General features: G+C 36.1%; 2 non-coding genes across 2 annotated transcripts; both read left to right on the top strand.

Moving 5' to 3' along the window:
- The first annotated feature begins 2,711 nt into the window (after positions 1–2,711).
- Positions 2,712–2,848, top strand: Trnal-uaa. Its single transcript has 2 exons — positions 2,712–2,748; positions 2,804–2,848. It is a non-coding gene; the product is annotated as a tRNA-Leu (tRNA).
- A 258-nt stretch (positions 2,849–3,106) lies between these two features.
- On the top strand, positions 3,107–3,178 carry Trnaa-ugc. The gene has a single exon. It is a non-coding gene; the product is annotated as a tRNA-Ala (tRNA).
- Positions 3,179–15,384: the final 12,206 nt, after the last annotated feature.

The raw sequence follows: 15,384 nt of genomic DNA on the forward strand, positions 1-15,384 counted from the left end.
ACATTTCGTTTCGTGAAATATCAGAGAAAAGAAATCTAATTTTTAAAAAATACAAGATTTCTTCGGTAATATCCTTCGGTAATTTTTTTAAACGTTAAAGAGACAGAAAATAAAGGTTATGGTAGATTAATACATACTATAACGTTTGGAAAATTCTCTTTCCCTTTATTCTCTTTCATAATTGATTCTTTATAACTAATTGACTAATAATCTGTTAATATTATGAGTGGTTCGACTTAGGAGTGGCGGAGGCTTCGCCCCGCCACCCCACGTCGTTTAGATTAAGTTTTAGCAACATTTATTACTATAGTAACATGGAATTGGAAAAATTATTAGTTACATATTAACTATAAAGAATTGGATGTGCTCTTATAGCAGTTAGATTAAACCACCGCTGAAAAATATTAATTCAGGCATATAACCTAAGTGTTTTACGACCGGTTCCAAAATCGATACCGATGGTAGCGTCGCTAGCGATATTACCATAGCTTTACTTCGTCTTTCGTTACATTGTTTGGTGTACACACCAACCTGACCACGCTTTCCCTTAAGTCTTGTGTCAATGTTGGTCAAATGGTTAGCAACCCGGGCTGCCACTCGAATGGTTTGGGGTTCGAATCTCGATCAAGCCATTTGTAACTTTTGAAAAATTACACTTAAAAAACTTTTGGAGGTAAATGGAAGTGGAAGATCGGTGGTAACTCTTCACGACCGCCAAAAGATCTTGATGACTGTGGAGAGGACAAGGGAAGAAGAGAGAGATGACCCAGAGCTTCAAAATTTGTATGATCAAACATTTTTAAAATGTTCCTCAACTTCTTAGTTGATGACTAACTGTTAAAAAAAAGGGGAATAGAAATTTTACTTGATCAAAAAATTTATTAAAATCAAGATCATCATTTATTAAAAACAGTTAACAAAAAGAGGCAATAATAAGAACAATAAAGACGAAATCGAACAAGAACAATAAAAATCAAATCAAATATCATCAAAATATCAATATCATATCATCAAAACTTGAATTGCTAGGGAAGATTCAAACTTTTTTTCTTTTTGTTAACACTGCTGAGCACTCACTGCACTGACAGTTGGAAGGTTAAGCAAACAAAAGCGAATTCACTGCCTAGGATTCGGCAACCAGCTAGGTAACAAGTACGCAAATTAAATTTTTAAAACAGTAATGAAAACAAATGAAACCCCGTTACGACATGTATCAAATTTTGACAGAATTATGTACAAAATTTGGTGACGATTGGTCATTCAGGGAAGAAACGTATAAAGGATAACTAAATGGACATTCAACCCTCTGAATTTCACTACTAGCTACTACTACCCTTCCCCCCTATACCCCACACCCTATATTGTTAAGGACCTTCGTATACAAGATTCCTTCGGTAATGTCCTTCGGGAATGTTTTTAAACGTTAAGGAGACAGAAAATCAAGGTTAAATAGTAGATAAATACATACTATTATGTTTGGAAAATTTTGTTTCCCTTTATTCTCTTAAATTAATTGATTCTTATTAACTAATTGACTAATAATCTGTCAATATTATCATAATATTCGTAATATTCGAAGTCGCACCACTCATAATATTATGAGTGGTGCGACTTAGGTGTGGCGGACGCTTCGCCCCGCCACCCCACGTCGCACTTCATGTTTAGATTAAGTTAAAGTAACACTTATTACTATAGTAACAATACAATTATATCATGCGGTCACATGTTGCATTACATGAGTCTTGGCTAATAGATAGCGAACTACCATCATACCCATTTTTTCCCTTCTATTTATGTAACAATGATGGTCTAATGGTCATCAACCGAGGCTCCCATTCGCATGGTTCGGGGTTCGAATCTCGATCAATACGGAAAAGAAAACTAAATTTTTGAAAAATTCCTCTTAATAAGCTTTCGGAGGTAAATGGAAGTGGAAGATCGGTGGTAACTCTTCACGACCGCAAGAAGATCTTGATGACCGAGGAGAGGACAGAGGAAGAAGGGAGAGATGACCCAGAGCTTCAAAATGAATATAATCTAACATTTTAAAAATGTTCCTCAACTTCTTGGTTGATGACTAACTGTTAAAAAAGGAGGCATAGACATTTTACTGACAACCAAATTTATTAAAATCAAGATAAAAAATAGTAAACAAAAAGAGTTAATTATGAAACTAAAAGGGTTAAAAAAATAAAAGTGGGAAAATACAAAGTAAAAAGAAGAAAAAGACGAAATCGAAATCGAACATAAAAACCAAATCAAATAATTAATACTCTCCACTCCCATAGCAGAAAACTTGTCTTGCTAGGGAAGATCCAAACTTTTTTTTTCTTTTTGTTTACACTGCTGAGCATGCACTGACAGTTGGAAGGTTACGCAAAAAAGCGAATTCACTGCCTAGGATTCGGCAACCAGCTAGGTAACAAGTACGCAAATTAAATTTTTAAAACAGTAATGAAAACAAATGAAACCCCGTTAGGACATGTATCAAATTTTGACAGAATTATGTACAAAATTTGGTGACGATTGGTCATTCAGGGAAGAAACGTATAAAGGATAACTAAATGGACATTAAACCCTCTGAATTTCACTACTAGCTACTACTACCCTACCCCCTATACCCCACACCCTATATTGTTAAGGACCTTCGTATATAAATATACCTCAGGGATAAATATACCTAACCGATAAGTAGTCATTGCGTTAACAATGTCAAGATGGCCGAGTGGTTAAGGCGCCAGACTTAAGATACTAATTCAAATAATAGATTAATAGGTAATCTTGTGAAATCCGTTACTTGGCATTCTGGTCTTCGAAGAAGGCGTGGGTTCGTACCCCACTCTTGACAAAACCTTCCTTTCAAGTTTTATTCTTTTTCACTTTAAATCTTCTTCTCCATTGAAAACACAAACGTGTCACAATCGTTAACAGTCAGTCAGTCACTCAAAGCAAACGAGCATAAGTTAAGGGGTTGTAATTCAGAGGTAGAGTGCTCGCTTCGCATGTGAGAATACCGGAGTTCAATCCTCCGCAACTCCAAGGTAGTGCAAATAATCGAGTGGTAAAAAGCAAGTATCAGGAACATACTGGTAGTCTCAATTGTCAAGGGGTTGTAACTCAGTGGTAGAGTGTTCGCTTTGCATGCGGAAAGCCCGGAGTTCAATCTTCCGCAACTCCATACTATAATCACTTTCGGTTAAAAACATAAAGACCTTTGTTAGGTCTGCCAACAGAATGAAACCACATTCAACATTCTTACGAATATCTCGTGAAAAGTGTAAATACCCAGTGATCAAACAAGTACTTTCAAAACGATAGGGAATAATCTTTCTTATCGTTCTTTTTCTTCTACTGGTAGAAACCGGCTTTTGTCGTCCCAGCGGTATTTTCTGACGGCCATTCGGTTGTGGCACTTTCGATTAAACCTGCAATGATCTTCGAAAATTGAACAGAAAAGCATACAATTGCCATTAATTATTGATATTTTGCCCTGTCATTGTTACAATTGTGTGCTCTTCTCAATACACCTAGTTTACACCACATTGCAATATAAGTAGTTATTGCGTTGACAATGTCAAGATTGCCGAGTGGTTAAGGCGCCAGACTTAAGATTCTCATTCAAATAATAGATTAATAGGTAATCTTGTAGAATCCGTTACTTGGCATTCTGGTCTTCGAAGAAGGCGTGGGTTCGTACCCCACTCTTTACAAAACCTTCCTTTCAAGTTTTATTCTTTTTCACTTTAAATCTTCTTCTCCATTGAAAACACATACGTGTCGCAATCGTTAAAAGTCACTCAAAGCAAACGAACAAATGTTAAGGAGCTGTAACTCAGAGGTAGAGTGCTCGCTTCGCACAACATGTCCTCTCCGACTTAAGACAAGCCTTTGTCCGAATCTTTTCATGTAACAGACAAAGACATGTCTTAAGTTTTCCTTATTTTTATTACATTGCCTCCTTATATTTGTGATACATTAATTTTATCCCTTTTCAATTCACAGCATAAACGTCCAAACGTTTATATTTCCTTTCATAATTTTCTTAAAAAAAATTCTGTTTTAATGGTATGGGTGACATAAAAATTTCAGACAAAGACATGTCTTAAGTTTTCCTTATTTTTATTACATTGCCTCCTTATATTTGTTATACATTTATTTTATCCCTTTTCAATTCACAGCATAAACGTCCAAACGTTTATATTCCCTTTCATAATTTTCTAAAAAATTTCGGTTTTAATGGTATGGGTGACATAAAAAATTTCAGACACAGCCTTATCTTAAGTCGCAGAGCATATGTTGAGGGTTGCACATTTTGAGAATTTTTTTTCTTTTTATCTCAGCATTTCTTTAAAAAACTTAAACCTTAGCGTAAAGCAATTATCAAGTTTACTTCAAGATTTGAAAAAAACATTTTTTGAAAATTCTTCCCATTTTCATTGTTGGAGCTTGGATATGCTGCTTAAAAAGTCGGTAAATTTTTAATGTGTAGATATTCACACATGGCCTCCGGCGGTAAATTTGCAGGGTAGAGGTTGTGTTATATTGACTCCGGCGGTAAATTTGCAGGATAGAGGATATTAACGTTTTGCCTCCGGCGGTAAATTAGTAGTGTAGAATTTTTCACGCATTCCTTCCGGCTGTTTTTTTTTCAATATGTATATTCTGTAATTTTACTGTTTAGTTTTGTGTAAAAATTTTTTTTTTCGCCAAATTTTGACTTGTCTGAGTCATGGCTAACAAAAGCATCCGTAAAAAAAAATTTATCCTTATAAAAAAAAAGGCTATCACATCAATCGAACCATGAATCTCTTCATTATCACGCCAGTGCTGTAACCATTATGCTATTTCAGATTAAATTTAACTATTTAAAAAATATATATATTTTTTTGCGTCAACGCCGTGTTTTTTGCGTGAAAAATTTTCTATCACGATATATCGTCGGGACCGCACCTTGGCTGCACGTATCCATCCCCTGACACGCCGTTATTCACGATAAACGATGTAAGCGGGAGTGGGCTTGAACCACCATACTTGACATCTTAAAGCCAGAGCCATAGCCATTACACCGTCAGCTGCTAAAATTGTGTAACCTTTGCTAGATTCAATTGGCCTCCGGCGGTAAATTTGTAGGGTAGAGATGTTCACGCATTGCCTGACATAGGATATTCACGCTTGGCCTCCGGCGGTAAATTTGTAGGGTAGAGAAATCCCGCACGACCTCCGGCGGTAAATTCGCAGTGTAGAGCGACATAGCCTCCGGCGGTATCCTTGTAAGATAGATGTGATGACGTATTGCCTCCGGTGGTAAGCTCGACCAATCACAGCGTGCGTTCACACCTACGGACAAACAAACAGACAGAAACACAAACAAACTCCTCCCCATTTTAGCCCTTTGCGCTTTATAGACAAGGGACTATTATATATAGCGCTACTAAGCGAAAGGTAAACGCGAAGATTACATATGTGCGATATATTTTATATCCAGCCAGATTTATTTTAGATATATTTTATTTATGAGAAAATTTATGAATGCTGAAAGTTGTTTTAGATATATATATTCGTTTTAGATTTAGCGCTATATATTAAGCGCGCATGGCGCTAAAAAATAAATTGAAATTATCTTTCGCGCGATGATCTAAATGACGCGCAATTAATTCCATCATATTATAAAAGAGCGATATAAGCGCTAAAATAAATATTTAGCGCTACATATCATACAAACATAACGCGCATCGCAATCAAGTCAATTGCTCTCATAATTTATTTGTACTTAACTTGCGAACGAAGCGCTAAATTCGTAAATTTACGAAACGCACAAGCGCTGAAATAAATAGTTTGCGCTAATAAACGCGCATTGTATCAAATATTATTATGGGCGCGACAAGAAAAACGATTGCGGTGACTTGTCGGACGAGTACCGAACGCTTGTCCGTTATTTTAGTGCTTATCACGGATCTGGCCATCCATTATTTTAGCGCTAAGTGCCGCCCGTCTGCTCAGTGAACAAAAAAAAACAAAGTCAAATATTTCGCGCTAGATCTATATTGCTATCTAAGCGAGCATGGCGCTAATAACGATTAATTTTTCCTTAACTTTTGAGGGATGCGATAAATTAATCGCAATCAAGTTTAATATAGTATAATTTATGAAACGAAGATAAACCGCTATAATAAATCTTTAGCTCTAAAAATTACGAAGTCAAATAGGCTAATTCATGCTAGATCTAGTGCTATGTAAGCGCGAATTGTGCTAATGTTTTTTTGATTAACTTGCGCACGTTGCGCTAAATTTATTCTAATTTATTTCATCCTATTATTTATGAAACGCGCAAGCACTGAAATAAATATTTAACGCTGCTTACCGCGCATCATAATCAAGTAAGCTAAATTTAACTGTCGCACTTCTGGCAAATTTCCGGCTGAAATAAATTGCGCCAAATTTTGAGCATCACACGTTACTTTATCGCTAAGCGTCGCCTGTCCACTCTTTCAGAAGCTCACTCCATGAAAATAATTACGTTAAATATTTCGCGCTAGATTTCTCGCTAATAAGCGTGCATGACGCTTATGATTTAATTAAGATTAACTTACGCACAATTTGCTATTTATTGTTATTTATTATTCTTCGCCATGAATTTTATCATAATATTAAAGAAAAAATTCAATTCTATTAAAAAAATTAATTCATATAGCTACTTAACGCGCATCGAATTAAAGTAAATACAACGGAAGCACATCCCGCAAAGTTTGGGCTGAAATTTATTGCGGTAATATTTCGCCGTTTTATTCCGGGATTGCAGTACTGCCCCTTTGCGACTACATGAACCACATGTGTGTCGTTGCAAGCAAGCGGTAGTCTCACTAGTCTGGCCAGCACGGAATTTAAGGGTAAAATATTATTTTTAGCACTTGCTCGTTTCTTAAATTTTATGATGATATTTATCGTGCGCTATTTAGCTTATCACAAGCAAGTTATCCAGATCATTAGTGCAATGCGCGCTTATGAGCTAGATCTAGCACGATATTTTTGAATTAATTATTTGCGCGGAGTGAGCCGCCTAAAACAGTATAGACAGGTGATTCTTCGCTCAGAAACGGACATTAGCGCTAAAAAAGTCAAATCATTCGTGCTAGATCTAGCGCTAGTCGCCTGTCCGCTATTTCAGGCTGCTGGCAAAGCGGAAATAACAGCATACACTTTTAAACGCGTAGTAGGCTTCTAATAATTTACTTGTGCTTCACTATAGCACGCGATGCCGGATGCGCTATACTTTATCGAAAATCCATTTCGTCAGATTTATTACGAAACGCGAAAGCGATTAAATAAATACGTTATTGCGCTACCTAACGCGTATCGCACTAAAATTTATTAAACAGGTGAGACAAGGAAAACGATTGTGGCGACAGCGGTCAGACGAGTAGCACACGCACCCGTCCGTTATTTAAGCGTAATCGTCGCCCATCCCGTTCTTGGCGGCTCACTGCACGAAAAATAACGAAGTCAATTATTTCGAGCAAGAATTAGGGCTATCTTTCTTAGCGCTCATGGCGCTAATGATTTATTTGTGCTTAACTTTTGCGGGATGCGCTAGACGTAGCGCTATCAAGTTCATTATATAATTTACGAAACCCGGATATCCAGGTAAAAAAATATTTAGCGCGAAATATAGATTAGTCAAATATTTCGCGCTAGATCTAGACTGGATCTTGCGCGATGTAAGCTCGCATTGCGCTTGTCATTTACTTGTGATAAACTTGTTCACGATAAGCAAAATTTAGCGCGGTTATTTTCATTATTTTATTAGCGAAACGCGCAAGCGCTAAATTAAATATTCTGCGCTACTTAAGGCTAACGCACATCGCATTTAAGTAAATTCAACAAGCGCGCTTCTCGCAAATTTTGGTTTTAAATTATAATTTGTTTTATTTATTGAGTAGCGAGGTCTCTCGGCCGTAAAGAAAAGCCGTCAACGACGGGTAGCCGATCAACCGGGACAGATCGACCGTCGTGAAACCCATAAACGGACTAATCTGTGTACGTGTCGTCGCCAGCAAGTGAATTTTATGGTTAAAATATTAGCGGGATAAATTTCATATGAAAATTGATGAGAGAGCTCGTTTAGTGTGATGCGCGTTAAGTAGCGCACAAAATTTTTTTAATCGCGCGTAAGTTATTAAGAAGAAAAAAATTAGCGCAAGCGCTAAAATGGCGAACCAGCCCGCAATAATCGCTAAAAATAGACATGCGCGTGACTGTACATTTCTATACAGGCCAATAGATCAAATTACAGGCGCTCTTTTAGCCTATGTGTATGAGTCTGCAAGATGCGCAAAATTTAGCGCCATTAATTTCAAGCCAAAATTTACGAGAAGTGCGCCCGTTCATTTTACTTAAATGCGATGTGCGTTAAGTGGCGCTAAGCGTTTCGTAAATTATATGTGAAATGTATTGCACAGAATTTAGCGCATCGCGCGTGCGTTAATCTCAATTAAATCATTTTCGACAAGCGCGCTTACATAGCGCTAGATCTAGCACGAAATATTTGACTTATCGATTTTTCGCTGAAAATATTTATTTTAGCTGGTTCTCCTCGTTTCGTAAATGCTATCAATGAACTTAATTGCGCTACGTTTAGCGCAATTCACAAAAGTTAAACAAAATGCAATCATTATCGCCACGCACGCTTAGATTTGTGCTAGATCTAGCACAAAATATTCAACGAAACTGTTTATTGCTGTGCGAGCCGCTTAAAACAGATGACGGATTTTGCTTAGCGCTAAAATAACGGACGGACCCGCAATAAGCACTAAAATAATGAACGATCGTGCGCTACTCGTCTGCCCCGCGACCGCAATCGTATTCGTTGTCGCGTCCGTTTAATTCAATCGTGCGTGAATATCTTATGTCAGGCAATGCTTGAACATCTCTACCCTACAAATTTACCGCCGGAGGCCAATTGAATCTAGCAAAGGTTACACATTCACATCAGCTGACGGTGTAGTGGCTATGGCTCTGGTTTTAAGATGTCAAGTATGGTGGTTCAAGCCCACTCCCGCCTACATCAATTATCGTGAATAACGGCGTTTCAGGGGATGGGTAAGCGCAGCCAAGATGTGGTACCGACGATATATCGTAATAGAAAATTTTTCACGTAAAAAACACGGCGTTGACGCAAAACAATATATATATTTTTTAAATGATAATATATGTAATTTGTAATAGCATAATGGTTATAGCACCGGCTTAGTATTACAGAGTTTGATGGTTCAATTTCAGTTATGGTCTTACTTTTTATAAGGATAAATTTTTTTTTACGGATGCTTTTGTTAGCCATGACTCAGACAAGTCAAAATTTCGCGAAAAAAAAAAATTTTACACAAAACTAAACAGTAAAATTAAAGAATATACATATTGAAAAAAAAAACAGCCGGAAGCAATGCGTGAAAAATTCTACACTACTAATTTACCGCCGGAGGCAAAGCGTTAATATCCTCTATCCTGCAAATTTACCGCCGGAGTCAATATAACAAAACCTCTACCCTGCAAATTTTACCGCCGGAGGCCATTTGTGAATATCTACACATTAAAAATTTACCGACTTTTTAAGCAGCGTATCCAAGCTCCAACAATGAAAATGGGAAGAATTTTCAAAAAATGTTTTTTTCAAATCTTGAAGTAAACTTGATAATTGCTTTACGCTAAGGTTTAAGTTTTTTAAAGAAATGCTAAGATAAAAAGAAAAAAAATTCTCAAAATGTGCAACCCTCGACCCTGCGACTTAAGATAAGGCTGTGTCTGAAATTTTTTATGTAACCCATACCATTGAAACAGAAATTTTTTTATAAAATTATGAAAGGGAATATAAACATTTGGACGTTTATGCTGTGAATTGAAAAGAGAAAAAATAAATGTATAACAAATGTAAGGAGGCAGTGTAATAAAAATAAGAAAAACTTAAGACATGGCTTTGTCTGAATTTTTTTATGTCACCCATACCATTAAAACAGATTTTTTTTTATAAAATTATGAAAGGGAATATAAACGTTTAGACGTTTATGCTGTGAATTGAAAAGGGATAAAATAAATGTATAACAAATATAAGGAGGCAATGTAATAAAAATAAGGAAAACTTAAGACATGGCTTTGTCTGAAATTTTTTATGTCACCCATACTATTAAAACAGAAAATTTTTTAGAAAATTATGAAAGGGAATATAAACGTTTGGACGTTTATGCTGTGAATTGAAAAGGGATAAAATAAATGTATAACAAATATAAGGAGGCAATGTAATAAAAATAAGGAAAACTTAAGACATGTCTTTGTCTGAAATTTTTTATGTCACCCATACCATTAAAACAGAATTTTTTTTATAAAATTATGAAAGGGAATATAAACGTTTGGACGTTTATACTGTGAATTGAAAAGGGATAAAATAAATGTATAACAAATATAAGGAGGCAATGTAATAAAAATAAGGAAAACTTAAGACATGTCTTTGTCTGTTACATGAAAAGTTTCAGACAAAGCCTTGTCTTAAGTCGGAGAGGACATGTTGGGAAAACGGGTCGCTCAATATATTACACTACATATTCTATCAATGTACCTAGGCAGAAAAGACCGACATGATAGATCTAATTTACCCTGGAACGAGATTATATTTTTTGGAGGAAATATTGCTATACATGACACTACTACTTAATATGTAAATGACAAAAATATTATTTTAGATTACCTTTGAATTTTGTAAGGCACTTTTTTAAGGCACAAAAGGCGAACTTACTTCAAAAAAAGAAAAAATGATTCAAATAAAAGTTTTAGGTAGAACTAGAATTATTGCACTCAACACAGAATACGATTGACAAAAAATGTTCAACTTAGTGTTGCAGACGAGAAGTAGATGACTGAGAGTTATGACTATTCTGACTCTAAAAATATGCGACGAAAGTTTATATATTCCCACGCGGCTAATGCATTGGTTAAGAGTGTCAACCGTAGACGAGGGCAATTAAAGATTGGATCGACAAGTGAAGTCTTAAAAGGGGTCTCAAGTTGTATACAGCCATAAAGAGCAGAAAAGTGAGAAAACAGGGGGAAAGAATGTTTGTGGGCGGGGTTACTGAATACAAAGTAGTGATTGTTACAAGACGTAATATGGCGCACAAGACTGCGCCTTACAATTTACGATATTGGTGCTGTTGCATCATAAATTAAAGCTCCAGTTCGTCGTGATACAATTAAAATAAAAAATAGAGCTTCACTTACAGAAGTACTAAAGATAGGAGGAAAACTTGGCTGGAACAAACAGATACAGCTTGGAGAAGGGATAGAGATCAGAAATGTTTTTCACATTTATGTAGATGAATGGCACATCCCAGGTATTTCTAACACTAAAGGCAACTGCTTGTATGAATCCATGGATAACCATGCAACCACTGGACCATTAGAATGTCCTACATGATAGGCTGAAAAGTATGATGGCAATCCATCCACATATTTGGTATTTAATGATTTAGTTGTACATAAAGTAGCCAATTATAACCTTGAAGAGATTTCAGATATATAATTCGATGGAGTTAACTATCCATTGTGCATGCTATCAGTATGGAAGTTAAAAAGTGCTTTTAAGTAGAGTTCACCTGGCAGGTGGACTTAAAAATCTACTTTCCAGCTACTCACTTAGTTCCATAAAAATAGAGTCTGGCTATTTCTTCGACAGCACATCGGCCCATTGTGCAATGTTTCACGTTCCACAACTTCCACTAAATGATAATTCAACTAATTTTTCCACTATTCAATGTGACGTGGTAATAAAAGAGACACATGGACTACACACTTACCTAAAAGACGTAGAAAACATAAAAATAGTCCAATTGCACTAGTAGAAGTTAAAAATGATACTGGTGATCAATAGTTTGTCAATTTCGTGGTTGATGGACTCAAACAAATTTGCTAACAGCAGACTTTAATGTGTTTGTGGAGAAGGCCCCAGTATCTACAATAGCAGATACCCAGCTAAAAGAGAATTGCAGTTAAACTGTAGTATGAGGAAAGGTTGAATAACTGAAGTTATTTGGCTGGAAAACTATAGTAAATATAATTGAAATGAATATAGTTTTACTTCAGTTCCATATTTCTGTTTTGTTACTTCATTAATTTTATAATAGTAAATTTGCTACGTTTTAAATAACTGTATCAAATATTTTAACTACATTCAATTCACTCAACCACGAAAAGTAATTAAACTGTACGCATGTAGCTATTTCAATCTGTGTTTATTTAATTCAACATAGAACAAAAATGGAAACATAATGAGAAAATAACATTCATATCTCTGTGTACACGGAAAACAAAACTTTAACGGTGATTACATCATGACTAATTTGATTTTTTTGATTACTTGGTATCTATATTGTTTAAGTGGCGTTGTTGAGTTTTTTTACGAATTACAGCGCGTATTGCATCACTTTCCTTTTTCCTCCGGGAAGAAACTTAAAACGCAAGCTTTATAATTGAGGAAAGAAAATTAAATAGATAATAGTTAAGCTAGCTTTCTAGCTTTGTTTGAAATTAAAAGTTAAATTTAAAAAGCTAGAAAATAATAATAGCTATTCTTTAAATTCCAGTTGTTTATGGTATCGACCACTTTACCCACTCGACCACCACATTCGATCACTTTATGACATCCCTGGAGTTTTCCTTCGCATACAGGGTTAAAGTTCGCGACCATGCTCCAAATTGACAATCTAAAACCAATTTAGATTTGAAGATCAAATCCAAAGTCGTGAAGCTCAACGACATTTCCAAACTGATTCTTATTATTCTGGAACTTCTGGTGTCACTTATGAAATTGGAGAATGAGAGCTGCAAATTGAGGAGTAAGCTAAGAGACTATCTCGTCAACTATGGGTGGATCAATCAAAGGCCCAACCTCTTGCTAGAAGTATGCACGTCTTACGAAGGAAAAACTAGCCAGTTCAAGTTGATCAAGTTGTTGCTGGAGCGAATCCCAACGCTGTCGATACACACCATCGCAACCCTCTTCATATTCTGGCTAACAAAGAACTTTCAAGGCTTGCTTTTTGGAGTCAACCTTATTATTCTACTCAGGCAGAATAGTTCATTGCACTCGTTTGAATTATCTTGGATGGAGGATTCCATGAAGATCAAGTCAATCTCCGTGGTCAATCAGCATCGGAGTGTCTTTATTCTTCTGAACTCCTTCTGATGTATCCAAATGCCCAATTATGCCAGTTGGTCGGCAACTTCTTGACAGGTGTTCGTCCATTATCTTGTTTAGCTGCTCAAGCTATTCGAAGGCATAAGCTCCCCTTTGAATCTTTACCGGTATCTGGTCGATTCGGAAAAAAAAATGGATTTGCCGAATTGGATTTGCCGAATCGACATAATGCCGAAATTGTATTGTCGATTCGGCAAAACTTGCCAAATCATTTTTAGCTAAGTATTCAAATTGCGTCGATCCAGCCAAAATAACCCAATAGTTGGCGCGAGTATTTTTTTAGAATTGAACGAAATTTTGCCAGTGGGTTTGTGCTGTCAAGAAATACTAATTTTCAAAATTTGGCAATAGTTTTCAAAATACGGCAAAATGAAAATGGATTTTCTTCCTTTTTCCGTAGTCCACTTTTGCAATTCGATTTTTGTTTTTATTAATTTATATTCCATATTGATTGATAATCTCATATTTCATAATACATGGTTGTATAAAGTTTTTCATGTGCAATCTTTTTGTTAAATTTTATTTATTAAATATTTTAATATTACTAAGATAAGGATAAAGTTTTGATACCCTTCTCTCTTAAAAATCAATATCTGCCTATGCTGCTAACATTTATACAACCGGTATTCACACAATTGTACTGTATAGAGAATATATTGATTTATACCATATATCAAAACGAGAAATACGCTATTTCTCCTTTATTTGATTTTAAATGCTTCTTGTTTATTGTATGGTACAAAATACTACAAATACACACTAATAAAAAATGACAATATGATTCCTTGCATCCTGAATCCTGGAATAGAAATAAAACAAATTAAATAATTAGAAGACTTGTTTACAGCAGGTGTTTTGACTTGTAAGAGTAAGTCGAAAGGTTTCATTATTTAAACACCGAACACATACACGTACACAAGTGTTCACTAAGAGTGAGGATAGAGAGAAAGAATGGAGAGGGATAATAGAGAGGGAGAATGGAGAGGGAGAATGGAGAGGGAGAATAGAAAGGGAGAGTAGCTGCTATCGAGCAGCGAGTGGAGGAGACCACGGAGTGGTCGACGACCGGCGGCTGGCTGCTGACTGACTGTTGACTGGACTCTGCTTCCGGTGGCTGCTGGTGACTGCTCTGCTGCTGTTGCTGCTGCTGCCGATGCTGCTACTCCTGGTGGGGGATGCGACATTACTCAAGTCTACTGTGCACAGAGAAAATTTTAGAAAATACATTGCATCATCAAAAAAACATTTGTCTAGCAGAGCGTAGTTTCGATCTACGGACCTCTGGGTTATGGGCCCAGCACGCTTCCGCTGCGCCACTCTGCTTGCATCTACAATTTCAAAAATAGAAACTCATTCAAAAAAATGTGTACTTCTGTTGATCATTGGCGATTCCAATTTTCATAAATATCATCTAAGATTTTAACCCACACGATTGAAATGGTTTTGTAATAATTTAACTTTTGATTAGATTCCTACAAAACTACTCATTTAGCAGAAATATTTCTGAGTTCTTATCAAACAAGTGCTGCATCGACCGGGACTCGAACCCGGGCCGCCCACGTGGCAAGCGAGCATTCTACCACTGAACCATCAATGCGACATTGCCAAAGTCTACTGAGCATAGATAAATTTTTAAAAAATACATTGCTTCATCAAAAAAATATTTGTCTAGCAGAGCGTAGTTTCGATCTACGGACCTCTGGGATATTGGCCCAGCACGCTTCCGCTGCTCCACTCTGCTTGGATTTACAATTTCAAAAATAGAGACTCATTCAAAAAAATGTGTACTTCTGTTGATCATTGGCGATTCCAACTTTTATTATTCTCGCCTAAGATGTTAACCAACACGATTGACATGGTTTTGTATTAAAGTTACTTTTGATTAAATTCCTTAGTGACTCACGATCTATTTGTTTATTTATTTTAAATAATATCTACAAATTCGAAATCTGAACAATTTACGCATTTGCAGAAATATTTCTGAGTTTTTACCCATATAGTACTGCATAGACCGGGAATCGACCCCGGGCCGCTCACGTGGCAAGCGAGCATTCTACCACTGAACCATCGAAGCGACATTAAACATATTTACTGTGCACAGAGAAATTTTTAGAAAATACATTGCATCATCAAAAAAAAATTTGTCT

This window comes from Daphnia pulicaria, chromosome 2 (genome assembly GCF_021234035.1).
Source record: "Daphnia pulicaria isolate SC F1-1A chromosome 2, SC_F0-13Bv2, whole genome shotgun sequence".
NCBI classification, from domain to species: domain Eukaryota; kingdom Metazoa; phylum Arthropoda; class Branchiopoda; order Diplostraca; family Daphniidae; genus Daphnia; species Daphnia pulicaria.